The sequence below is a fragment of the Hibiscus syriacus genome, unplaced genomic scaffold, assembly GCF_006381635.1.
Source record: "Hibiscus syriacus cultivar Baekdansim isolate YM2019G1 unplaced genomic scaffold, ASM638163v2 tig00110458_pilon, whole genome shotgun sequence".
In the NCBI taxonomy this organism is placed as follows: Eukaryota; Viridiplantae; Streptophyta; class Magnoliopsida; order Malvales; family Malvaceae; genus Hibiscus; species Hibiscus syriacus.
Genome location: NW_024062745.1, coordinates 2,657,820 through 2,684,561, shown reverse-complemented (window position 1 = coordinate 2,684,561; position 26,742 = coordinate 2,657,820). Strand labels below are relative to the sequence as shown.

At 29.9% G+C, this 26,742-nt stretch overlaps 1 long non-coding RNA gene and 2 pseudogenes across 1 annotated transcript; 2 read left to right on the top strand and 1 right to left on the bottom strand.

Moving 5' to 3' along the window:
• Window positions 1-1,170: 1,170 nt before the first annotated feature.
• On the bottom strand, window positions 1,171-18,364 carry LOC120126348. The gene is made up of 3 exons (XR_005516453.1): window positions 18,232-18,364; window positions 7,198-7,200; window positions 1,171-1,181 (listed from the first exon to the last, which is right to left on the bottom strand). It is a non-coding gene; the product is annotated as an uncharacterized LOC120126348 (long non-coding RNA).
• On the top strand, window positions 16,798-18,888 carry LOC120126347 (annotated as a pseudogene).
• Window positions 18,889-22,556: 3,668 nt separating this feature from the next.
• LOC120126400 lies at window positions 22,557-24,762 on the top strand (annotated as a pseudogene).
• The last annotated feature ends 1,980 nt before the right edge of the window (window positions 24,763-26,742 follow it).

Sequence of the window (26,742 nt, the reverse complement as noted above, 5' to 3'; positions counted from 1 at the left end):
TCATGTCTGGAGCAGTTAAACACCAAGTTAATTCAGGTTCAGATAGACTTCAGTCGGATCTCGTTCAGATTGGTTCACATCATTGACAGATAAAATTCAGGTCAAATCTTGATCAAATACATATTGAGTTCAAGTCGAGTCATTTTTTTATTTTTGAATTAATTATTTTTTGCCTTTCATGAGCGTTGAATTGTAATTTGTAATTGTATATGATTTAGAGTAAATTCTAAAAATATAAATAATGATGGTTCACTTTTTATAAAAAATATATATTTAAGGACTAAATTGAAAAAACATGAAATTATAAATAAAAATTTAAATAAATTAAACAACGCGCATTGATGAGGGATCGGATCGAAATAATTTTAAAATGTGAGATTTAAATTAATATAAAAATGACTAAATTATACCCATTTAAAAAATATATGGGCCAAATATAAAAATATAAATAAGAAGTAAGCCAATTATAAAAATATAAATAAGAAATAAGAATGGGCCAAATTCATATGCAAATATAAATTTAAGGATTAAATTGAATAAATATAAAAGTAAACGAATTAAAATTTAAATAAATTAAAGAACACAAAAGGATGTAATCGAAATAATTGTAAAATATGAAGAAAATATAGTAAATTACATTCATTTCAAAAGTTAAAAAATTAAAACAATTATAATATATATAAACTACATAGTTTATTAATATAAACTATATATGAACTATATATAAACTATATAGTTTATATTTACATACAATGTATAAACTAATTATATACTAATTGTATATTATATATACTATATATATAAACCATATACACTATATAATTTATTAATGAACTATATATAAACAATATAAAGTATATATGAACTATATATAAACTATATAGTTTATTACTATAAATTATGTAAACTATTTATATAAACTATATATATAATCTAAATAGATAAATTATATGTATAAATTATATATATAAACTATATAAACTATAAACTATATGTATAAACTATATGAACAAATATATATGAACTATATATTATATATATTATTAATATATATATATATATTCATTAATTTTTATATCTATTATGTTTATTTAATTAATTTTTCGATATGTTTATTAATGTTTTTGTTTGTTGTACGGTGCCTTACTAGTTACAATAAGCATCATTATAAATGCTTCTTGCTGTTTTTTTCCTGATTCTACTTGATATTGTTTATGTTATTAAATGTTTGTTGAATGTTTGATTCTGTAAGGGTTTGGTAAAGTCGGAAATGTTTGATACTATTGGCCATTGTATTTCCTTTGGTTGTATCACTAATTGCATGCTTGTTTAATGTAGAAATGGTGCCTGCTGCCTATTGTTGCCAGTTGGTTGCCTGCTGCCTATTGTTGCCAGTTGGTTGTTGCTGCATGCTGCCTGTTGTTGCCTTCTAAATTATTGTTGGTTTGAGTTAAATAAATTGTTGTAACTTGTAAATTCTTTTCTAAATAGTTATTCATGTTAAATTATGTTGGTGACATTTTGACTTTTAAAGTTGAAAAGTTGCCCGTAATTTAACAATATTGGCAACATTTAGATATTTTGATACAAAAACTCGATGAAGAAATTTCTGGTAGCAAAGTAAGACTTTTAACCTTATAAAACTTTTATTTGAAAATCTGAGAGCTTAAATTTTAACTTTGTTTTTATTCATTTTATTGTATTGAACTGTCATATATTTTATGTTATTCAAACTTTCAATCAAATGTTACTCATATTTTCAATATCAATTAAATTCATATTTTATATTATGTTATATATGTATGTTATAATTTTTAGATAAATTTTCTTTACATTATTAATTAATTATTACATAAAACATAAATTAAACTATATAGTTTACATTTAAATTAATTTTATTAATCATGTTCAATGCCAATAAATTACTTAATAAAATAAAATTAATGATTATATTGAAGATTTATAACATAAGAATCATAATTAAAGAATTATAATTAATATAATAAGTCAATTTATGAATTTAATTATAATAATTAATATTTTATTATAACATATAAAAATTAATCATATTAATTAGCTTGATTTACTTTAAACTCAAAATCTCACAACTTCATTAAAATCTTATAATTTCATCAACGGTAATATATAAGTCAGGTAAATATCATATCAGTTCAATAACAAGTCAGATCATTTACAGGTTGAGTCAATTATAGGTCAGATTCATAACAGGTCAGGTTGAAAACAGGTCGGATAATACCATTTATTTACCAGTTAGTCTCGGGTTCGAGTTCATATCAGTCGGATGCAAGTCGAGTTCGGTTATCATATTTTCAATTCAATTCGAGTTCAGGTCGTTCTCAAATAGGGTACAGGTCGGGTTCAGATCTACAATTTCAGGTCCAACTCGGGTTCAAGTCAACACCAGTTTCGACACGTATCGGTTTCTGATCGCCACAACTCATGTCAAAAATAGTTTTAACTCGAGTTGATTTCAGTTGTTTTACAGGCCGGGTCAGCTTTTTACATCCCTAACCTAATGCTAGTTTCTGAAAAGTTGGGTTTGATGAATTGTTTGGTTCTCGGTGCGTTCGACCCCGAGTGTGGTATTAATCAAGGCCACACCAGCTTAGGTATCCTCTCGTCTTTGGACATTGGTTGCTATTCTATTTGGTTGGTTTCTTGAGGATTTTGTGGGCTGGCTGGTGATTTTGTATGGGTTCAATGTTGTAAGTGTATTGCTCACGTTCGGTTTTTGTCATTGGAGTGTGGACACACTTTTTCCTCTACATAGGTTTCAGGAGATTTTTTAAAGAGACCCCGATCGATTTGATGTTGTTTTGTATGCAATTCGAATCAATGAATAACATAGAAAAATTCCCCCTTCGAAAAAAAGGTTTTTGAGAAAGAGTGGAGAGAAAAAAGAAAAAGAAAGGTTAAGAGAGTTTGTGAGTGTGAAGAAAAAATGAATGAGAGAGTTGTTTTTAATAGTATGAAGATTATAACGTAGTATTTGTTCAAAATTTTCTTAATTTATTAATAATGCACCCAAATCCTATGTACTTCACAACTTAAATCCAGAACTTCTAAGAAGATGAATTTTTCTTTTATCTCTAAAATCACTAAATGATTTCTTCGTTTTATTTTTATGATGAAAGTCGAACAATACTAAAACTCAGGTAGAAAAATTATAATAATATGTATGAAACTCAAATCGCATATAATAGTTATGATACTATAAAAATTAACATTTCATAGTCAATTAGGTCTTAATTTGATGGTGATTGATGTCATTCAAAAACATTGAATTAAAATTTCACCACGTGAGTTCAATCAATTAAACATAGATTAATTTATCATATTTTTGCCATTTTAAAATATCCTCGCTGATCTTTGTCAATATTATTTCGCAATTTTTTATCTATTGTATTACCGATATTTATTGTGAGCAATTGCTACACAGTTAATAGTTTGATGTTTGTTGATAATTAGTTAAGAATTTGTTAGATTATTAATATTTGGTTATAAATACTCAATTATTCGAATGTGTTAATCATTTATTGTAATTCATTTATCCCATTAGTAAAAAACTTATTACTCCCCATTTATTTGTTATCATTGATTACCTTTTTCTTCTTCATTAAGTACTGTGGTTTAGTAATGCTCGACTTTTGTACTGGATCATCAAGATTTCATCATGGTATCATTCGACAAACGGCCCTAACGTTGTTTTTCTTACGTTATTTGGAGTTTGCTGGCGCCATCGTGACTGCTTCCACTGCCGTTAGTCACCCTCTTATTGTTGATAATGTCTTCGCAGTCACTGCTGCAGATTACTCTCATATATCAGATTTACCGCTGTCTTGTTGTCGTGTCCATGTTATCTCCGATTGTTCCTCGAACGCCAATTTGTTGTTCATTTGTGCTGTTATGAGATCTTTTTGCTCTCTTGCTTGGCCTGTTTCTGTTCATCAAAGTTAACATTGTTTCAATTGAGCATTTACTGCGTGTAAACTGTTTGTCAAAATGCATGAATGAGCGTTTAGGTGTATACGAGATTGTGCAACAGTGTTGCTTTCTTCTTTGATGTTACACATCTTTGTTTCAAGAAGAATATGTTGATACTGTTGCGGAATATGTCTATCGAATAGAACAAAATCGCAACTGATAATATGAGAAAATAAAAATAAAGATAAATACGACACAAATTTTACGTGGAAAACCCCTAAATAATATAGGGTAAAAATTACGGACAACGGTAGAAGAATTTCACTATGAGAAAATAGGAATTACAATTTCTCTCGATCTAACAAGGAGAAAACAATGATAATTCTCTCTTGATAAAAAGGAGAAAACAACTCTCAAGAAACTCTTTAAATTCTCTAGTATTGGAAGAAAACTAGAATGTTTTGGGATGGTTTTAAAACTAAATGGGTTAGAGTATTTATAGTTGAAGCTTAAGGACTAATCTTATAAATACCCTAAAGTATAATGACTAAATTGTGATTTTACCATTGTCCAAATTCAACTAAAACCCAACTAATTTTCGTTGCCCCATTTTTAATTCATTTTTTTTTCAACATGCACCGAAAGTGCATTAAGACTTTTCAACAATCTCTCACTTGAAGATTTGATTGAAACAATCACATCTTCACACCATTTTTCTACCTTGTACCATCATGTTGCTTACGTTTCTGACAGGTCACAAGAGGATCGACACCAAGTAAATTTATAAACATTGATCGCCTTCGTCATGAAATCTGTCATATTGTCTTTTGTATGGATCTTCTGCATATCTACCGTCCCTTCTTCCACCTTTTCACGAATGAAATAATATTGAACTCGTATGTGCTTTGTCCTTGAATGAAATGTTGGATTCCTTGCTAGATGGCGCGTTGACTGTCACAAAAGAGAGAGACATACTCTTGATTGTGCCCAAGCTCCAGGGCCGTCTTGTAAATTTTGGTGGCCCTATGCCATAACAGTAAAATAGGCCTTTTAAAAATAAAATATTAGGTATATAAAGAAGTTCACTAATATTTTAAAATTTATTATAACTATAAGAAAACGTTAAATAGTAGTAAAAAATATCTTCATGTAATAATGTAGGCCTTGGACTTGAAAATTCTTGGGCCAAACATCCTAAATACACATATATACAAAAGACTTAAAAAATTTTGGAGGCCCTTACAAAAATTGGGCCCTGTGCGGTTGGGCAGCCCGCACAGTCCCAAAACCGGCCCTATCAAGCTTCTTCAATAGCATCTTCAACCAAATTGCTTATTTACTGGTTTGTGTAGCTGCTACATATTCTACCTCTGTTGTGGATGTAGCCACAACTTATTGCAATTTTGAAACCCAACTTACAGCTCCACCAGCAACTTTGAACACATATCATGTAGTAGATTTGCTTTTATCCAAATCCCTTGCATAGTCAGAATCAACATACCAATTGATAAGGAAATTTGATCCTCTGTAACATAATGCAACATTTGAGGTCCCTTTGATGTATCTCAGGATCCTCTTTACTGTATTACAATGCTCTTTGCCTGGATTTACAATGTACCGACTAACCATTCCCACAACTTGTGCAATGTCTGGTCTTGTGCATATCATAGCGAACATTAAACTTCTCACTGCCGATGCATACGGTACTCGAGACATCTCCATCCTCTCTTCTTCACTGCTAGGACTCATACTGGAGGATAATTTGAAGTTGATAGGAAGATGGGTAAAAATTGGATTACAATCTTGCATGTTGAATCTTGACAAGATCTTCTTCAAATAATTCTTTTGTAAGAGGCAAATATTCCTATTATTTCTGTCTCGGTAAATTTGCATCCATATAATCTTGTTTGCTGATCCCAAGTCCTTTATTTCAAATTCCCTAGCCAGTTGTGCCTTCAATTATTCAATATGATCTTTGTTGAGTCCTGCAAGCAACATGTCATCCACATACAACATCAATATAACAAAATCGCTATCACCAAACCTCTTGAAATAAGCACAAGGGTCTGCATTAAGTTTGTTGTATCCAAGGAACATAATGAAGGAATCAAATCTCTTATACCAACATCTTGGCACCTGCTTTAGACCGTACAGAGATTTGTTCAACATGCAAACCAAGTTCTTTTTTTCTTTTTTTTCAAAACCCTCAGGCTGAAGCATATAAATCTCTTCTTCAAGATTTCTATGAAGAAAAGTTGTTTTAACATCTAGCTGCTCTAGATGTAAGTTCAATTTAGCACACATTGCCAAAACTACTCGAACTGTTGTTAGTCGAACCATAGGAGAAAATATTTCATTAAAATCAGTACCTTTTTTTTGAGCATGTCTTTTGACCAACAGTCTTGCATGATACCTCTCCACTTGATCGTCACCATTTCGCTTGATTTTGAAAACTCATTTGTTACCAATTGGCTTCATTCCTCGTGGTAGTGGCACAAGGTCCCATGTATTATTTTTATGAAGGGCTTCAATTTCTTCTTGCATCGCCATCATCCACAGTGAAGCATCTGAGCTGTTTATTGCCTTCTAGTATGTTGATGGCTCACCGTCCTCTGTTAAAATGCATCATGCAATATTTCCTTCTATAAAATAATCTGAGTGCCAATTGGGACGTCTTCTCACATGATCTGATTGACCAGTTGTTGGAGCTTCAGAACTCTCTGGTTCTTGTTCATCATGTGTTGGTTCTGCTTCAAAATAATATCCTTGTTCAACCTCTTTTCCACATGTATATGTGTAGTCTCTGAATTTTTAGCACTATCATCGTCTTCTTTTCTTTGTAGTTTATCGTCTACAAAGATAACATCCCTGCTGATGATCACTTTGCGGATAGTGAGATCCCACAATTGATACCCCTTTACTCCATCAATATACCCCAAGAATTTGCATTTCCTGGATTTTGGATCCAACTTTGAAATTTATTGGGAGTTGTACATCACTTACACGATACTTCCAAATACATAGAGGTTTGAATAATCAAATGGTTTACCAGTCCACATCTCCATTGGTGTCTTCAGCTCTATTGCAGTTGATGGAGCTCGATTCACCAAATAACAGGCGGTATTGACTGCTTCTACCCAGAATGATTTTTCTAGGCATGCATCTCTCAATATTGCTCTTGTTCTTTCTAACAAGGTTCTGTTCATCTGCTCTGACACTCCATTTTGTTGAGGAGTGTTCGCCACTGGGAACTATCTTTTGATGCATTCTTTCCTACAAAAGTCATCAAATTCTTTACTTGTATATTCTCCTCCATTATATGTTCTAAAACACTTGATATTATTTCCAGAATCAAGTTCCACCAGCGCTTTGAAGTTTTTGAAAGTTGAAAACATGTATGACTTCTTCTTAATAGAGTACACCCAATATCTCCTAGAGTAGTCATCAATAAATGAGACAAAGTATTTTGCTCCGCCTAGGGATGTAACTGGTGCTTGCCATATATTAGAATGAACCAATTCTAGAACACTTTTGCCTCTAGAATTTGACTTGTTGAATTTCAATCGGTACTGCTTACTTGTTATGCAATGCTCACACAAAGTAAGTGATACCTTTGTTAAGCTTGGAAGTAGCTTTTTCTCTACAAGGACTTTTATTCCTTGTTCTGACATGTGTCCAAGTTTCTGATGTCATAGCATTGTAGAATCTGAACTACATGAGGCAACAGAGGCTTCTGCTTCTAGCAAAGTCTCTCCTTTCAGCATGTACAAGTTTGTTGCTATCTTTTCGCCTTTCATCACCACAAGCGCAACACAGAACACCTTCATGATTCCTTTCCGTGTTTCAATCTTGCTTGCATTATTATCCAACAATCCGTAGGATAATAAAATTTTCTTCAGGCCTTTCACGTGTCGCACATCTTGAACAACTTTAATTGTTTCATCATACATATTCAATTTGATGGTTCCCACGCCAACGATCTCTAAGGCATGATCATTGCAACTATACACAGATCCTCCTGAGAAAGGTTCATAATGATGAAACTATTATCTTCTTGAGGTCATGTGATATGTTGCTCTCGAATCAATGAGCCATATATCTGTAAATCTTTTTCTACCTTTCACGGTGGTTGACGCTTCACAACACAGATCATCTTCATCATCTGAAGTGTTTGCGGTATTGCCTTGTGGATTGAAGTTTTTATTTAGACTCCAACAATCCTTCTTCAAGTGACCCTTCTTTCCACAGTTGTAGCACTTTAAATTCTTCTTGCTTCTTGACTTTGATCTACCATGTTTGTGACTGCTGCTTTGGCCACGTTCCGTTGATCTCCCTCTCATCGTTGTCAACGATTCTGCTTGTTGCAGATTTACTTGTCTTTCTTCCTTGTTCTTGCACCGATTTTCTTCTTGTAGAACAACAGTTGCAACGTCATCGAAGACTATACTGGTGACATTACTGTTTGTCAAGTTGATGATGAGTTGATTATACGAATCAGGTAGACTTTGAAGTAGAAGTTCAACCCATTCTTGTTCTCCTATTATACATCTTACGGATGTAAGCTAAGAAAATAAAGTGTTCAGTGTGTTTAAATGCTCCGTCACTGAAGTAGATTCTGGCATCCGGAGAGTGTACAATTTCCTCTTAAGGAAAATTTTATTGTGCAACGATGTGGCCTCATACAATTTGGTGAGATGATCCCATATCTCCTTAGCTGTCTTCTTCTCCTCGATGCTTGAAAATACTTCATCTGCTAATGCTAGATGAAAGTTTGCCATAGCATTCCCCTCTATTTCGATCCATTTGTTGTCATTTGTGAAATCTACAAGCCTTTCACTTATTGCTGCTAGACAACCGTCTTTCCTCATGATGACCTTCATCTTCAATTTCCACAATGAGAAATTTCTCCCATTGAACTTTTCAATATCAAATTTCGTTGCCATAGCTTCTATTACGGATAGCTCCCACTATTTCAATATCGTGAATAGTTCTCTGGAACCTTTAAAGAATGGGTAATACCTTCTTACTTTCTTATGTTGGAGGATCCACCTTTTAGTGGCAACCACAAAGATAATAAGTAGATATTACACACTCTAATCTGGCTCTGATGCCAATTATTATGGAATACGACTATCGGATAGAGCAAAATCGTAACTGATAATTTGAGAAAATAAAAATGAAGATAAAGAAGACACAAATTTTACGTGGAAAACCCCTAAATAATATAGGGTAAAAACCATGGGCACCGGTAGAAGAATTTCACTATGAGAAAATAGGAATTACAACTTCTCTCGATCTAACAAGGCGAAAACAATGATAATTCTATCTTGATGAAAAGGAGAAAATAACTTTCAAGAAACTCTCTAAATTCTCTAGTATTGAGAGAAAGCTAGAATGCTTTGGGATGGTTTTGAAGTTAAATGGGTTAGGGTATTTATAGTTGAAGCTTAAGAACTAATCTTGTAAATACCCTAAAGCACAATGACTAAATTGTGATTTTACCATTGTCCAAATTCAACTAAAACCCAACTAATTTTTTGGTGCCCCATTTTTAATTCATTTTTTTTCAACATGCACCGAAAGTGCATTAAGACTTTTCAACAGATACTGTTAGTAGATTAATGTTAGATTAGTCTGTTGTTTGTGGTTCGATTGTTGAGCCATTGATATGGTGATTCTCTTCAAATTGGATCTGTTCTCATCAGTTGTACGTGTTTGTTTTCAGTTTCTGGTAAGGGATCTGGATTACTCCACATTACTCTATGGTTCTTCATTTTGTTGAATCATGGTATAGTTTACTGGAAGTTGTTTTTATCATGAGAGTTGTTCTTAGTTTACTCTTTGTTAGTTTAATTCAGTTGCTTCAATCTTCTTAAATGACTTGTTTTTGTTGGATGTTGTTGTTGGCTTGATGCTAAGTTGGTTATTGAGTGCTTGATACACATGAATTGAGTTATTGGTTTTTGGAAACATAATTGTGTTGTTTTCAAGGGAAAAACAATTTTGATTCAACAAGGAGTTTCCAGATGAAAGAAGAAAAAAAGGTGAATAAAGTAGAATAGAAGGAAGTGTCACACTTTTGATTCTCGTTTAAAGTAGAACGAACTGAAACATTGTACTTTCGATTCTCGATGATAGGATGGTAAATGAAGAGAATACATTTTTTTTCAATATCAAGAACCAACTTAAGTTCTCATGTTTACCTCAACAAGGTCGAAGAAGTAGGGTAAATGTTAGACAGTTAATAGTTTGATGATAGTTGGCAATTAATTAAGAATTTGTTAGATTTGTTAATATTATATTATAAATACACAATCATTGTAATGTGTTGATCATCTATTGTAATTCATTTCTACAGTTAATAAAAAAATTATTATTCTCTATTTATTTGTTATCATCGGTTGCCTTTTTTAGGGGTAAACAAAACTCGACTCACCTGAAAAATTGATTTTTGATTCCATTCGACTCGAGAAAATTTGACTCGAATTAACTTTGAGTTTTAATTTCATAAACTCGACTCGACTAAAAAAATTTCAAGTTCAAATCGAGTTGTAAAATACAAATCGAATAGTAACTCAAAATTTTTAGTAATTAGTGGATTGGTTTTTAAGTTTGAGTCGAGTCCCTCGACTCTGTATGATATATGTATATAGCATATGAAAAAATATAAGAGAATATATATGTATTGTTTATATTTATTATTAACAGGGGTTGGTTCAAGTGGTAAGCAATTTGATATCACTTAAACAATATCTCAGACTCGAGTCCTTGTGTGAAATCTTGCATTGTTGATAAAATAGAATTTAGAGAGCACGAGAGTTTTATAGAATAGTGAAGCTAAAACAAAAGAGTTCATTCATTTTGAGAATAGGGATGACCCTCTTATATAACAGTCATTTCACTCATAAAACGTGAGCTCATGCAAGAACCCTAACAGCGAAAATAACAGCGCAGCAGATTCCTCCACAACTCAATGCCAGTTCAATTCCTCTAAACAATAATTACTTTTCCGTTACCGGCGATCTAACAAGATCTTCATATCTAAAACTGAGCTATCTAACTTTGAGACATCTTTTAATTATGGGATATAGATTTGTTAATGGATTAGGTGATGATGAACGGACTAAGTTAGTAAAGTGACAAGCTAAAAAAATAGAAAAAAAGGTTAAAAAATGAGAACGAGACAAACACACTCCATTATTAGGAAAAAAAAGATATAAAAAAATAATAAACACGTTTAAGTTTCATGTATTGGGTTTGGATTAAAAACTCTTTAAAAAATGGCAATGAAAGAATATACAGAGAAATAAATAAATAAATAAACAAGGTAAAGATTACATTGTACAAATTTTCACTGTCACTACAAAAAATTTCTATTATTGTGTAAATTTAATTTTGTCAAAATTATTTTTTTCACTACTAATAATTTTTTGTGAGAAAATAAATAAGCATCACATAAAATAAGAAAAATATATATAATTGTGAAAAAACTAAAATCGTTGTAATATTTTTTTTCATAATTAGTAAACTTGTGTAGCATATGGTGACAAAATATATTTTGTTACTATTTTTTGTCACAAATATTTTCCTCCATTTTTTGGCGCAGAAAAATATGACATATAGTGACAAATTTTGTGACTATAAGTTTTAGTAATTATGACAAGAAAAAATTATCACAAAAAATAATGAGATTCGCAAATCAGTTTCAAGATTCGCAACGCGATTCTGACTATCGCATTGCGATTTTTCAAATTCGCGTTGTGATTTTCCGACTATCGCAATGCGAGTATGACTATCGCAATGCGAGTATGACTATCGCAATGCGAGTATGACTTTCGCAACGCGAATATGTAAATCGCAACGCGAACTTCGACTATCGCAACGAATTTGGAAAATCGCAACGCGAACTTCGACTATCGCAACGAATTTGGAATAAATCGCAACGCGAACTTCGACTATCGCAACACTTGGACTATCGCAATGCGAATATGTAAATCGCAATGCGATAGTCGAAGTTCGCGTTGCGAATCTGGAAACTGATTTGCGATACCGGAGATCGCGTTGCGAATTATCGATCGCATTGCGATTTAGTTGGTCATTTTGGCAAATACAAAAAAAGTTGATTAAAATAGTATATTATAAGGCATTTTTGGTCAGTGAGGTTATTTTCTCATAAAATAATCACTACAAATTAAATCAAATTTTGTTTTTATTTCTTTTTAATTATTTTTTTGATAGAAAGGTATTTCTATCTAAAACAATCAAAATAAACTTAACATAATATATGAAAATTATTAATTGTTTTTATTTAATTTAAAACTATTTATTTGAAAAATATTTATAAAAAACTTAAAATTTTATCACGTAATATCAGGAAAACATAAAACAAAATATTTTTAAAATAAAATACAAAAAGTTAAAATTTAAAATAAAAATAAAAAATAAAATTAATCCAAATGAATTATAATAAAATATTCAACATTTTATAAAACAAATTTAATTATAAATTAAGAATATAATTTATAAAATAATAGATAAATCAAATATAATAAATTTAATACAATTGATAAAAATTTATTAAAAATTTTATTTTACATGACAAAAGAAATTATTAAATGAAAAATAAAAAATAAAAATGACAAACTTCATTAAGTTATTGAACAATTATATTACACGTGTTATAATGAGTGATGAACACATATATAGGGGTATAAAATGAGGATAGGAGAATTGTATTCGTAAGTAACGGTTAATTAATATATATTATCATTTAGGCTCAACCTCATTCAAATTAAATTATCATTCAGGGATAATAATTTAACTTAAACCGACCTATAAGACGTGTTAGAGTTTGTGACCATTTTCATATCATTTTGGTTCAAAAAATTTACGATCTGATTTATTTGGTGAAAAATGAAAAATTTATTTATAAATTTAAATTTTAACTAGTTCTTAATATTTAATTATCTATATAATATTTTTCCTTGAATAAGAAAAAATAATAAATTAATGATTATGTTTAATTATAAATATAATATTCGATATGGATCAAGTTTATCGGATCTAATTTCATATAATGTATTTGAATTATGTTTTAAATATAGTTTTTATATGGATTATTGATTATGTATTTTTTAATATATATTAATATATTTTATTTTAGTATGAATGATAAAAAAATCATGTACTGATATAGATGATAAAAAAATTGTAATATTTTTTTGAATTGCAAGGGTTTATAAATTTAGTTTTATTTTTTTATTTTTAAATAAACTATTTTTTTATAAATTTTGTTATTATTATTTGTTTATTTGATTTAGAATATATATATATATTATATATATATATATATATTATATATATAATAAATTTTTTCACGAATTTCAAATATGATTTTTAGGAATTTTGAAGTTTTTCTTAATAATATTATTAAATAATATATTTTTAAAAAAATAAATAAGTAATTTGAGAGGTAAATTTTTCTCTTTTTTCTCTTAGTGGAAACTAATTTTTAGAGAAACTTTTATTTATATTTATCTTATAAATAATATGTTTTCAAACCTTAATTATATTTTTGTTTAACCGTTCTAGGTCATTACTTCATCTTTTTTCTTTCTTCTTCAACGTGAAGGGAAAAAACAATAAATTCTTCTTTGCTTTTCTTTTTATATTTGATCTATAATCATAATTATAGTTTATATTTGTGTTCTTTCTAGAAAATCATATATAAAAGCAAGAGAGTGAAAGTTACCTCGTTCATTATGATTGATCGTAATCAACAAAAACAATCAAAATCCAATACAAATGATGAGTCAATGATCAATTAAGGTAGGAGAGGTGAGAATGAGAACAAATTGTTCTTATTTTATGAATGTATAGTGTGAACTGAATAAAGACAAAAGAACAAATATATTTATTAAGGAAAAACAGTATATAGCTTCAATATAACTTGAATTATTTTATTTGGTTTGAGATTGTGTTTTGCTTTGCATGTTCTTAGGGTTATTTTTGTGAATTATTTTTTGGACCTAGGACTGTATTTTGGTTTTAATGTTCTTAGGGAGTCGTTGTTGTGGTGTTTTTGAGAATAGATAATTAATATAGTGTGAACCTCATATATAAAGATTTAAGCTCATCAAGATCAATGGTAGTTAGTAGATCAAATTGCAACAAATATTTTTCATAATCTAGAAGTAATTGTATGATTACTTTGTTTTAGTTTTCAGAGTAAGAAGTTATAACTTTCTTTCATCTATTAGAGTTTTTTTTCTTTTGTGTTATATTTTCTCTAACTATTTTTTTTTCATCTTTTTTTTTTTGGAGTCCACTGGTTGCCTTTTCTTTAGGGCTTAGTTATATCTTTATTTCCTGTATTAATAAAATACGATCCCTTTCATAATAATAAAAAAGTTCTAGACTAATCTAATATTATTTATTTATTAATTTATTAGTATTATTAATATTATTATTGATTTATTAATTTATTAATTTTTTTATTTTCTTTTCTCACACTTATTTATTATAATATGGATAGGTTCAAATAATGTTATTTTCAGCAATCAAAATATTGATATTTTTCCCAATCAAAGTTCAAGGTAAAAATTATAATTTATTTTTTAATAATAAAATATATTCTATATGATATTTTAAAATACTTTTTAAAAGTCTAATTTAATTTATTTTTTTATTTAAATGTAAGTGCAGAAGAATTTATGGATCGTCATGATGGATTTAACTTATTTGTATTTCTAGAAAATGACTTTATGCTTTTAGTAAATTTTATTCTAAACATTTTATGTTTATTCTAATAATATTCAGTATTAATTTTATTATTATAATATTTTAAATATATTGTTAGTTATCATAATAAATTTTAACTAATGCTATTTTGTAACATAAATAAATTATGCCATAAATTATTTTTGCAACATTTACAAATTACGATAAATTTATTTAGTTAGAATAACATATCAAATTTAGTCCAAATAAAAAATATTTCAAATTTATTTAGTTACAATATTTTCTCATAATAATAAATTATGACAAATTTATTTTGTCATAATAACAATTTAAACACATATTAATTTATCAATATAAAATTATGACAAATAATATTATTTCACAATAATAAGCTGTAAAAAATTATTTAGTCAAAGTAACTTATTAAATTTAGTCAAAATAAGAAATTAAGTAAAATTTATTTCGTCACGAAATAAAAGTAATGAGAAATTAAATTTTACTGTAATATGTCTTTTTGTCACGAAAACCTTTTTATTATATGTTATAATTTAAGTTAATTCTGACAAAATTTATTTTTGTAATAAAATAAATATTTTAATTTAACAAATATGTTATTTCTATAAATTATATTTATTGACGAAATATAAATGATGAGAAATTATTTTTAATTGCAATATGTATTTTTGTCACAAAAACCCTCACGTTTGATGTTAAAATGCAAGTTAATTATGACAAAACGTATTTCTCATAACGAAATAGTTAATTGATTGTGACAAATACTTTGTCATGATAAGTTAATTATAGTAACAAAATTTCATCATTACAATAAATAATATAAAATGGTAACAAACACAATTTCGTCACAATATACTTTACATAACGAAGTTATTCTAACAAACATGGTAACAATAAAATTCATCAAAATAAATATATCGTGACAAATTTATTACTTTTAGTGATAAATAATTTTATTATAACAATAGAAATTTCTTGTAGTGTATTATGTAAAAGTTTGGAAGCCGTTCCCAAAACCACCAAAAGATAGTTTGGCATTAAACTTTTGGGTTAATTATTCTTGCATTAAATATTTTTCTATTGAAGACGCAGAAGTAAATAGGGGTGAGCAAAATTTAATTCAACTTGAAAAATTGATTTTGTTCAATTTTTAGTTATTCGTGTTATTCAATTCAACTATAATTGTCAATTCGGTTTTGAAGTTCGAGTCAAGTTGAAATTTTGAAATTTTGAGTTACTCAGAAAATCAAAAATTTGATTAAGTATTTTGATAGTTTTACGATTTAGTTTTTGATTTCATTATTTCTTAATTTTCTCCATTTTAACTCCATTTTTATTTTTTACCAAATTTGAGCTACATGCTCCTAAACTATCGTAGAATACATGTGTACTTTCAATTCCTCCTTTTTATAACAAATTTTTTATTTTTCAATTTAATCCCTCAATTTTTTCGTAATTTCCTTATTTCTTCAATTCGTCCTTTATTTTAAGTTTGTTTTTTTACCAAATTTGAACTAATGCTCATATACCACAATAGAATACGTATGTAACTTCAATTATTAAGTTTTTACTAAAATTGTAATCTCCTTTTTGGTCCTTTAACTTTGCATTTTACTCATTTTGGTCTTTTGAATACAATTGTTTGTAATTTTTTTTATTCCCATCAATTCATTGGCTCCTTTATACTCTCATCAATATTTTACTCTCAAAATACTTTCTTTAAAATATAATATTATGAATATATTAAACAGAATCCACTGGCTCTACAGTTGGAAAGCTTCCTCCCAAAGCAAATTGAACATTCGACTCAAAGATGATTAAACAGACTGATTGAAATGAAAATTAAATTTTAATGTTATAATTAAAGTAATTGAAAATTCAGTGTTATAAACAATATGTCGTCTAAAGTTGAATGATAAATGATGTAGTTAACATTTTAAAATATATATAAATGTCTATAAATATGTCCCGGGTTTTGGGAAGAAGGATGAAAAAACAAAGATAAAGAATTTTCTACTTATCAATTATATTCCTAGGAAATATGCAGTCCGTAGAGGAGGGCGAAGTTCTCCGTCCAATGCCATCTTTCTCCAAAAACATATGGAGAGATCATTTCCTCCAACTGGCGACTTGGTAATCTTCTACATATTTTTGCAAACACATGTACTTTACCTTCTTATTTATGATGTGTATTCTACTTAATTTTTCAAGCAGTCTCAGGTCTTTGATTCTTTCACCAAAGAAATAGATCCATTGAAGGAGAAAGTGAAGGACATGCTGAAGGCTTCTACGGCTGATCCCATTGAGAATGTTAAACTCATAGATACTCTGCTCCGCCTTGGTGTTTCATATCACTTTGAGAATGATATTCAAAACCAATTGGAAAGCATTTTCAGTTCCCTCCAAAGTGTTCTTGTTGCAGGAAATGACCTTGACTTAAACTCTACTTCTATTGTCTTTCGAGTTTTCAGACAATATGGTTTCAAAATGTCTTGCGGTAAGAATAACAACATTCGCATGTGAATACTGAAATAACTATGAATGTTATTATCCAATCCAATTTGCGAATATCAGATGTTTTCAACAAATTCAAAGACATTGATGGTAAGTTGAAAGAAATTCTGATCGATGATGCTAAGGGAATGTTAAGTCTGTACGAAGCTAGCCATCTGAGAGTTCATGGGGAATGTGTACTAGAGGAAGCCCTTGCATTCACCACTGCAAACTTGAACTCATCGGCAAAGAAATTTTCCCCGCTTGTTGCCAAGCTAATAACCAACGCCCTTGATCAGCCATTGAACAAATCCTCTCCAAGGCTAGCGGCAAGGACCTATATCTCTTTCTATGAGGAAGAGGAGTCCAGAGATGAGCCCCTTCTTAAGTTTGCAAAGCTAGACTTTAATCAAGTACAAATTCTTCATAAACAGGAGGTCAGCCAAATCACAAGGTATATATATAAATCTTTTTGTATGACTTTGAGGATTGATTCCTGATGACTTTTTGCATGCATGTTAAAGGGACTTTTATGTTGCAGGTTTTGGGAGGAAAATAAGTTTTCCTCTGAACTTTCTTATGCAAGGGAGAGATATGTGGAGATCTACACATGGATTAATTACCTATTTTTTGAACCTTGCTACACAAAGTGGCGGATAATTCTTACTAAGATGATCTTACTTCTATCAATTTTAGATGACACATTTGATGCTTATGGGACACCTCAAGAGCTTCAACGTCTTATAGACGCGTTAAAAATGTAATGAGATGCATATGATTCTAATTCTTACTATGCGATGGTTAGTCATCTCAATAATACCAGAGTTAATATTCATGCATATCCATTCTAATATTCAGATGGGACATTAGTGCTCTTGATGAGTTGCATGATTACACCAAAGTTATTTGCAAGACTGTGCTAGTTGTTTTTGATGAAATAGCTGAGGAGGCTAGGAAGGAAGGAAGATCTTACGGTGTCCCTTATGCAAGAGATGCTGTAAGATCAACTATCAACTGGTTCTTGTATTTAATTGTAACTTATATCTGTTCATGTTTTAACATTGGTCGCATAATTAGTTCATTGGACTGGTGACCAACTATCAAGCTGAGGTGAAATGGTACCATGATGGTTATGTACCAACATTTGAGTAGTATATGAGCGTTGCAATGAAGACGTCTACCTTTGATCCCTTAATAACAATATCATTCATAGGAATGGGAAAAATTGCAGGGATAGAAGCATTTGAATGGCAGCGAAACGATCCCAAAATTATGCAGGCTACAAATGTTATTGGTCGTCTCATGATGACATAGTATCACATAAGGTAATCATTTAATAAAAAGATTTATTTGAATGTCTTGTACAGAATTTAACAATTATTTTGGTGGCTCATTCTAATTGAAGTTCGAGCAATTGAGAGAGCATGCACCTTCCAGCGTTGAATGCTACATGAAGCAACACAACCTTTCAGAGCAACTTACGCTTAAAGCATTTGAGAAACTGCTGGAGGATGCATGGAAGGATGTAAATGAAGAATGCATGAGACCAACATGTATCCCAAGAGATCTGCTCTTACGACATTTGAACTTCGCTCGAGCATCATATTTGTTTTACAAACATGGAGATGGATACACACATCCGGAATATGTGAAGATGACATCCGTGCTTTGTTCGTTGATCCAATACCTATTTAAAGACTATCATTTTCCTACTTTCTTGTGCTTGACCATGCATATTTAAGTGTGTTCAAATTATCTTATTCGATGTGTTCTATGTGATACCAACTAGTGTGGTACTAGAATAAATTGGACGTAGGATCCATTATGTTGTTGAATATTCGAGTATATATGATGTACGATCTTTTTGTATTACGGTCATAAATGGTGTTTTTTTTAAAACTTTAATTCTACAATTTGGAGATTTTTGAAGACTTGAGAGTGAATGGCAAGTGCAATGATCTAAAATTAAGTTTCTTTCTACATCAACATGATGTAGATTTTTTGTTTTATATGTCTTATCATTTTTCCCTATGATCTAAGATAATCTTTATACATCGACATGAGGTAGAATTTTCTATGAATTAATATAACTCACGCTACAAAGTCCAAACTTGATATCTTGTCAATCATATGTTGTTTTGATATTGAAATTTACGTGTTCGGAATTACTTTCAAATAAGATCCTTTCATGGATGTAAATTTATTTAAACTGAGTGCTTTGTTTAAAAATCTCAATTGATCCCTTTTGAAAATGACATGGTTTACTCAATTTTTTTTTTCCAGATATGTACTTTTATTTTGAGAAATTAACCTAGATCACGCCCTAATAATTTATGAAACTATCTCATTAATTCTCAAATAAATTAACATTGCAATTTGCAATTTTATTGGCTCATTCTTTGGTGATTTTCTATTGACTTTGATCTAGAGATTATGATCGGATCATTGATGATTATCAGAAGGCTTCAGGAAATAAGGATCAACTCTACATAGGCATGCTACACACCTTATATAAAGATATAGTTTGGTTGAGAGTGATGCATACAAGTTAACAAAAAATTACACAGTTGAAGTGAATTTACTCTGTAATCAAAATCTAATTATAAATTGTTTAACGAATTATACTAAATCGTAAATAAATGTTTAATATGATAAAATATGTCTAAATATCAATTATGAGATGATTGAAATGACATATTTATTTAATATGTTGTTTAATAACGTGATCTTCATATCTAAAACTGAGCCATCTAACTTTGAAACATCTTTTAATTATGGGATATAGATTTTTTTTTTAAAATGAGAACGAGACAAACACACTCCATTATTAGGGAAAAAAGATATAAGAAAAACTATAGACACATTTAAGTTTCATGTATTGGGGTTGGATTGAAAACTCTTTAAAAAATCACTGTTAGGGAAAAGATTACATTGTACAAGTTTTCACTGTATTGGGAACGAGACAAACACACACCATTATTAGGGGAAAAAAAGATATAGAAAAAACTATAGACACGTTTAAATTTCATGTATTGGGTTTGGATTGAAAACTCTTTAAAAAAATCAATGTTAGGGAAAAGATTACATTGTACAAATTTTTACTGTATTGGAAACGAGACAAACACACTCCATTATTAGGAAAAAAGATATAAAAAAACTATAGACGCGTTTAAGTTTCATGTATTGGGTTTGAATTGAAAACTCTTTAAAACAAATTCACTGTTAGGGAAAATATTACATTGTACAAGTTTTCACTGTATTGGGAACAAGACAAACACACTCCATTATTAGGAAAAAAAGATATAAAAAACTATAGACACGTTTAAGTTTCATGTATTGGGTTTGGATTGAAAACTCTTTAAAAAATTCGCTGTTATGAAAAAGATTACATTGTACAAGTTTTCACTGTATTCAGAATGAGACAAACATACTCCATTATTAGGAAAAAATATATAAAAAAACTAGAGACACGTTTAAGTTTCATGTATTAGGTTTGGATTGAAAACTCTTTAAAAAAAATTCACTGTTATGGAAAAGATTATATTGTACAAACTTTCAGTGTATTGAGAACGAGACAAACACACTCCATTATTAGGAAAAAACAAGATATAAAAAAACTATAGACATGTTTAAGTTTCATGAATTGGGTTTGGATTGAAAACTCTTTAAAAAAATTCACAGGGAAAAGATTACATTGTACAAGTTTTCACTGTATTGGGAACGAGACAAACACACTCCATTATTAGGGAAAAAAAGATATAAAAAAACTATAGACACGTTTAAGTTTCATGTATTGGGTTTGGATTGAATTAAAAAAAAAAATCATTGTTATGGAAAAGATTACATTGTACACGTTTTCACTGTATTGGGAACGAGGCAAACACTCCATTATTAGGAAAAATATATAAAAAATTATAAACACGTTTAAGTTTTAGGTACTGGGTTTGGATTGAAAACTCTTTAAAAAAACTTCACTGTTAGGGAAAAGATTACATTGTACAAGTTTTCACTGTATTGGAAATGAGACAAACACATTCCATTATTAGGGGAAAAAAGATATAAAAACTATAGACACGTTTAAGTTTCATGAATTGGGTTTGGATTGAAAATTCTTTAAAAAAAATTCACTGTTAGGGAAAAGATTACATTGTACAAATTTTCACTATATTGGAAATGAGACAAACACATTCCATTATTAGGAAAAAAAAAGATATAAAAAACTATAGACACACTTAAGTTTCCGCTATTGGGTTCGGATTAAAAACTCTTTAAAAATGGTAATGAAGGAAGATGCGGAGAAATAAATAAATAAACAATGGAAAATATTATATCGTACAAGTTTCACTTATGTTATGTAAAAGTTTGGAATCTGTTCCCAAAACCACACAAAAGATAGTTTGGCATTAAACTTTGGGGTTAATTATTCTTGCATTAAATATTTTGCTATTGAAAACGCATAAGTAATTAGGGCTGATCAAGATTTAATTCGACTCGAAAAATTGATTTTGTTCAATTTTGAGTTATTCGTGTTATTCAATTCAACTATAATTGTCAATTCGGTTTTCAAGTTCGAGTCAAGTTGAAATTTTGAAATTTTGAGTTACTCAGAAAATCAAAAATTTGATTAAGTATTTTGATAGTTTTACGATTTAGTTTTTGATTTCATTATTTCTTAATTTTCTCCATTTTAACTCCATTTTTATTTTTTACCAAATTTGAGCTACATGCTCATAAACTATCGTAGAATACATGTGTACTTTCAATTCCTCCTTTTTATAACAAATTTTTTATTTTTCAATTTAATCCCTCAATTTTTTCGTAATTTCCTTATTTCTTCAATTCGTCCTTTATTTTAAGTTTGTTTTTACCAAATTTGAACTAAATGCTCATATACCACAATAGAATACGTATGTAACTTCAATTATTAAGTTTTTACTAAAATTGTAATCTCCTTTTTGGTCCTTTAACTTTGCATTTTACTCATTTTGGTCTTTTGAATACAATTGTTTGTAATTTTTTTTATTCCCATCAATTCATTGGCTCCTTTATACTCTCATCAATATTTTACTCTCAAAATACTTTCTTTAAAATATAATATTATGAATATATTAAACAGAATCCACTGGCTCTACAGTTGGAAAGCTTCCTCCCAAAGCAAATTGAACATTCGACTCAAAGATGATTAAACAGACTGATTGAAATGAAAATTAAATTTTAATGTTATAATTAAAGTAATTGAAAATTCAGTGTTATAAACAATATGTCGTCTAAAGTTGAATGATAAATGATGTAGTTAACATTTTAAAATATATATAAATGTCTATAAATATGTCCCGGGTTTTGGGAAGAAGGATGAAAAAACAAAGATAAAGAATTTTCTACTTATCAATTATATTCCTAGGAAATATGCAGTCCGTAGAGGAGGGCGAAGTTCTCCGTCCAATGCCATCTTTCTCCAAAAACATATGGAGAGATCAATTTCCTCCAACTGGCGACTTGGTAATCTTCTACATATTTTTGCAAACACATGTACTTTACCTTCTTATTTATGATGTGTATTCTACTTAATTTTTCAAGCAGTCTCAGGTCTTTGATTCTTTCACCAAAGAAATAGATCCATTGAAGGAGAAAGTGAAGGACATGCTGAAGGCTTCTACGGCTGATCCCATTGAGAATGTTAAACTCATAGATACTCTGCTCCGCCTTGGTGTTTCATATCACTTTGAGAATGATATTCAAAACCAATTGGAAAGCATTTTCAGTTCCCTCCAAAGTGTTCTTGTTGCAGGAAATGACCTTGACTTAAACTCTACTTCTATTGTCTTTCGAGTTTTCAGACAATATGGTTTCAAAATGTCTTGCGGTAAGAATAACAACATTCGCATGTGAATACTGAAATAACTATGAATGTTATTATCCAATCCAATTTGCGAATATCAGATGTTTTCAACAAATTCAAAGACATTGATGGTAAGTTGAAAGAAATTCTGATCGATGATGCTAAGGGAATGTTAAGTCTGTACGAAGCTAGCCATCTGAGAGTTCATGGGGAATGTGTACTAGAGGAAGCCCTTGCATTCACCACTGCAAACTTGAACTCATCGGCAAAGAAATTTTCCCCGCTTGTTGCCAAGCTAATAACCAACGCCCTTGATCAGCCATTGAACAAATCCTCTCCAAGGCTAGCGGCAAGGACCTATATCTCTTTCTATGAGGAAGAGGAGTCCAGAGATGAGCCCCTTCTTAAGTTTGCAAAGCTAGACTTTAATCAAGTACAAATTCTTCATAAACAGGAGGTCAGCCAAATCACAAGGTATATATATAAATCTTTTTGTATGACTTTGAGGATTGATTCCTGATGACTTTTTGCATGCATGTTAAAGGGACTTTTATGTTGCAGGTTTTGGGAGGAAAATAAGTTTTCCTCTGAACTTTCTTATGCAAGGGAGAGATATGTGGAGATCTACACATGGATTAATTACCTATTTTTGAACCTTGCTACACAAAGTGGCGGATAATTCTTACTAAGATGATCTTACTTCTATCAATTTTAGATGACACATTTGATGCTTATGGGACACCTCAAGAGCTTCAACGTCTTATAGACGCGTTAAAAATGTAATGAGATGCATATGATTCTAATTCTTACTATGCGATGGTTAGTCATCTCAATAATACCAGAGTTAATATTCATGCATATCCATTCTAATATTCAGATGGGACATTAGTGCTCTTGATGAGTTGCATGATTACACCAAAGTTATTTGCAAGACTGTGCTAGTTGTTTTTGATGAAATAGCTGAGGAGGCTAGGAAGGAAGGAAGATCTTACGGTGTCCCTTATGCAAGAGATGCTGTAAGATCAACTATCAACTGGTTCTTGTATTTAATTGTAACTTATATCTGTTCATGTTTTAACATTGGTCGCATAATTAGTTCATTGGACTGGTGACCAACTATCAAGCTGAGGTGAAATGGTACCATGATGGTTATGTACCAACATTTGAGTAGTATATGAGCGTTGCAATGAAGACGTCTACCTTTGATCCCTTAATAACAATATCATTCATAGGAATGGGAAAAATTGCAGGGATAGAAGCATTTGAATGGCAGCGAAACGATCCCAAAATTATGCAGGCTACAAATGTTATTGGTCGTCTCATGAATGACATAGTATCACATAAGGTAATCATTTAATAAAAAGATTTATTTGAATGTCTTGTACAGAATTTAACAATTATTTTGGTGGCTCATTCTAATTGAAGTTCGAGCAATTGAGAGAGCATGCACCTTCCAGCGTTGAATGCTACATGAAGCAACACAACCTTTCAGAGCAACTTACGCTTAAAGCATTTGAGAAACTGCTGGAGGATGCATGGAAGGATGTAAATGAAGAATGCATGAGACCAACATGTATCCCAAGAGATCTGCTCTTACGACATTTGAACTTCGCTCGAGCATCATATTTGTTTTACAAACATGGAGATGGATACACACATCCGGAATATGTGAAAGATGACATCCGTGCTTTGTTCGTTGATCCAATACCTATTTAAAGACTATCATTTTCCTACTTTCTTGTGCTTGACCATGCATATTTAAGTGTGTTCAAATTATCTTATTCGATGTGTTCTATGTGATACCAACTAGTGTGGTACTAGAATAAATTGGACGTAGGATCCATTTATGTTGTTGAATATTCGAGTAATATATGATGTACGATCTTTTTGTATTACGGTCATAAATGGTGTTTTTTTAAAACTTAATTCTACAATTTGGAGATTTTTGAAGACTTGAGAGTGAATGGCAAGTGCAATGATCTAAAATTAAGTTTCTTTCTACATCAACATGATGTAGATTTTTTGTTTTATATGTCTTATCATTTTTCCCTATGATCTAAGATAATCTTTATACATCGACATGAGGTAGAATTTTCTATGAATTAATATAACTCACGCTACAAAGTCCAAACTTGATATCTTGTCAATCATATGTTGTTTTGATATTGAAATTTACGTGTTCGGAATTACTTTCAAATAAGATCCTTTCATGGATGTAAATTTATTTAAACTGAGTGCTTTGTTTAAAAATCTCAATTGATCCCTTTTGAAAATGACATGGTTTACTCAATTTTTTTTTTCCAGATATGTACTTTTATTTTGAGAAATTAACCTAGATCACGCCCTAATAATTTATGAAACTATCTCATTAATTCTCAAATAAATTAACATTGCAATTTGCAATTTTATTGGCTCATTCTTTGGTGATTTTCTATTGACTTTGATCTAGAGATTATGATCGGATCATTGATGATTATCAGAAGGCTTCAGGAAATAAGGATCAACTCTACATAGGCATGCTACACACCTTATATAAAGATATAGTTTGGTTGAGAGTGAGTGCATACAAGTTAACAAAAAATTACACAGTTGAAGTGAATTTACTCTGTAATCAAAATCTATAATTATAAATTGTTTAATCGAATTATACTAAATCGTAAATAAATGTTTAATATGATAAAATATGTCTAAATATCAATTATGAGATGATTGAAATGACATATTTATTTAATATGTTGTTTAATAACGTGATCTTCATATCTAAAACTGAGCCATCTAACTTTGAAACATCTTTTAATTATGGGATATAGATTTGCTAATGGATTAGGCGATGAACTGACAACGTTAGTAAAGTGATAAGCTAAAAAATAGAAAAAAATGGTAAAAAATTTTGAACAAAAATGAGAATGAGACAAACACACTCCATTATTAGGAAAAAAAGATATAAAAAAACTATAGACACATTTAAGTTTCATGTATTGGGTTTGGATTGAAAACTCTTTAAAAAAATTCACTGTTAGGGAAAAGATTACATTGTACAAGTTTTCATTGTATTGGGAACGAGACACACACACTCCATTATTAGGAAAAATATATATATATATATAAAGAGAAACTATAGACACATTTAAGTTTCATGAATTGGGTTTGGATTGAAAACTCTTTAAAAAAATTCACTGTTAGGGAAAAGATTACATTGTACAAGTTTTCATTGTATTGGGAACGAGACAAACACACTCCATTATTAGGAAAAAATATATAAAAAAAAACTATAGACACGTTTAAGTTTCATGTATTGGGTTTGGATTGAAAACTCTTTAAAAAAAATTCACTGTCAGGGAAAAGATTACATTGTACAAGTTTTCACTGTATTGGAAACGAGACAAACACACTCCATTATTAGGAAAAAAGATATAAAAAAACTATAGACACATTTAAGTTTCATATATTGGGTTTGGATTGAAAACTCTTTAAACAAATTCACTGTTAGGGAAAAGATTTCATTGTACAAGTTTTCATTGTATTGGGAACAAGACAAACACACTCCATTATTAGGAAAAAAAGATATAAAAAAAACTATAGACACATTTAAGTTTCATGTATTGGGTTTGGAGTGAAAATTCTTTAAAAAAAATTCACTGTTAGGGAAAAGATTACATTGTACAAGTTTTTACTATAACCCCCTCAGACCAATGAGGGTAATTCGATCC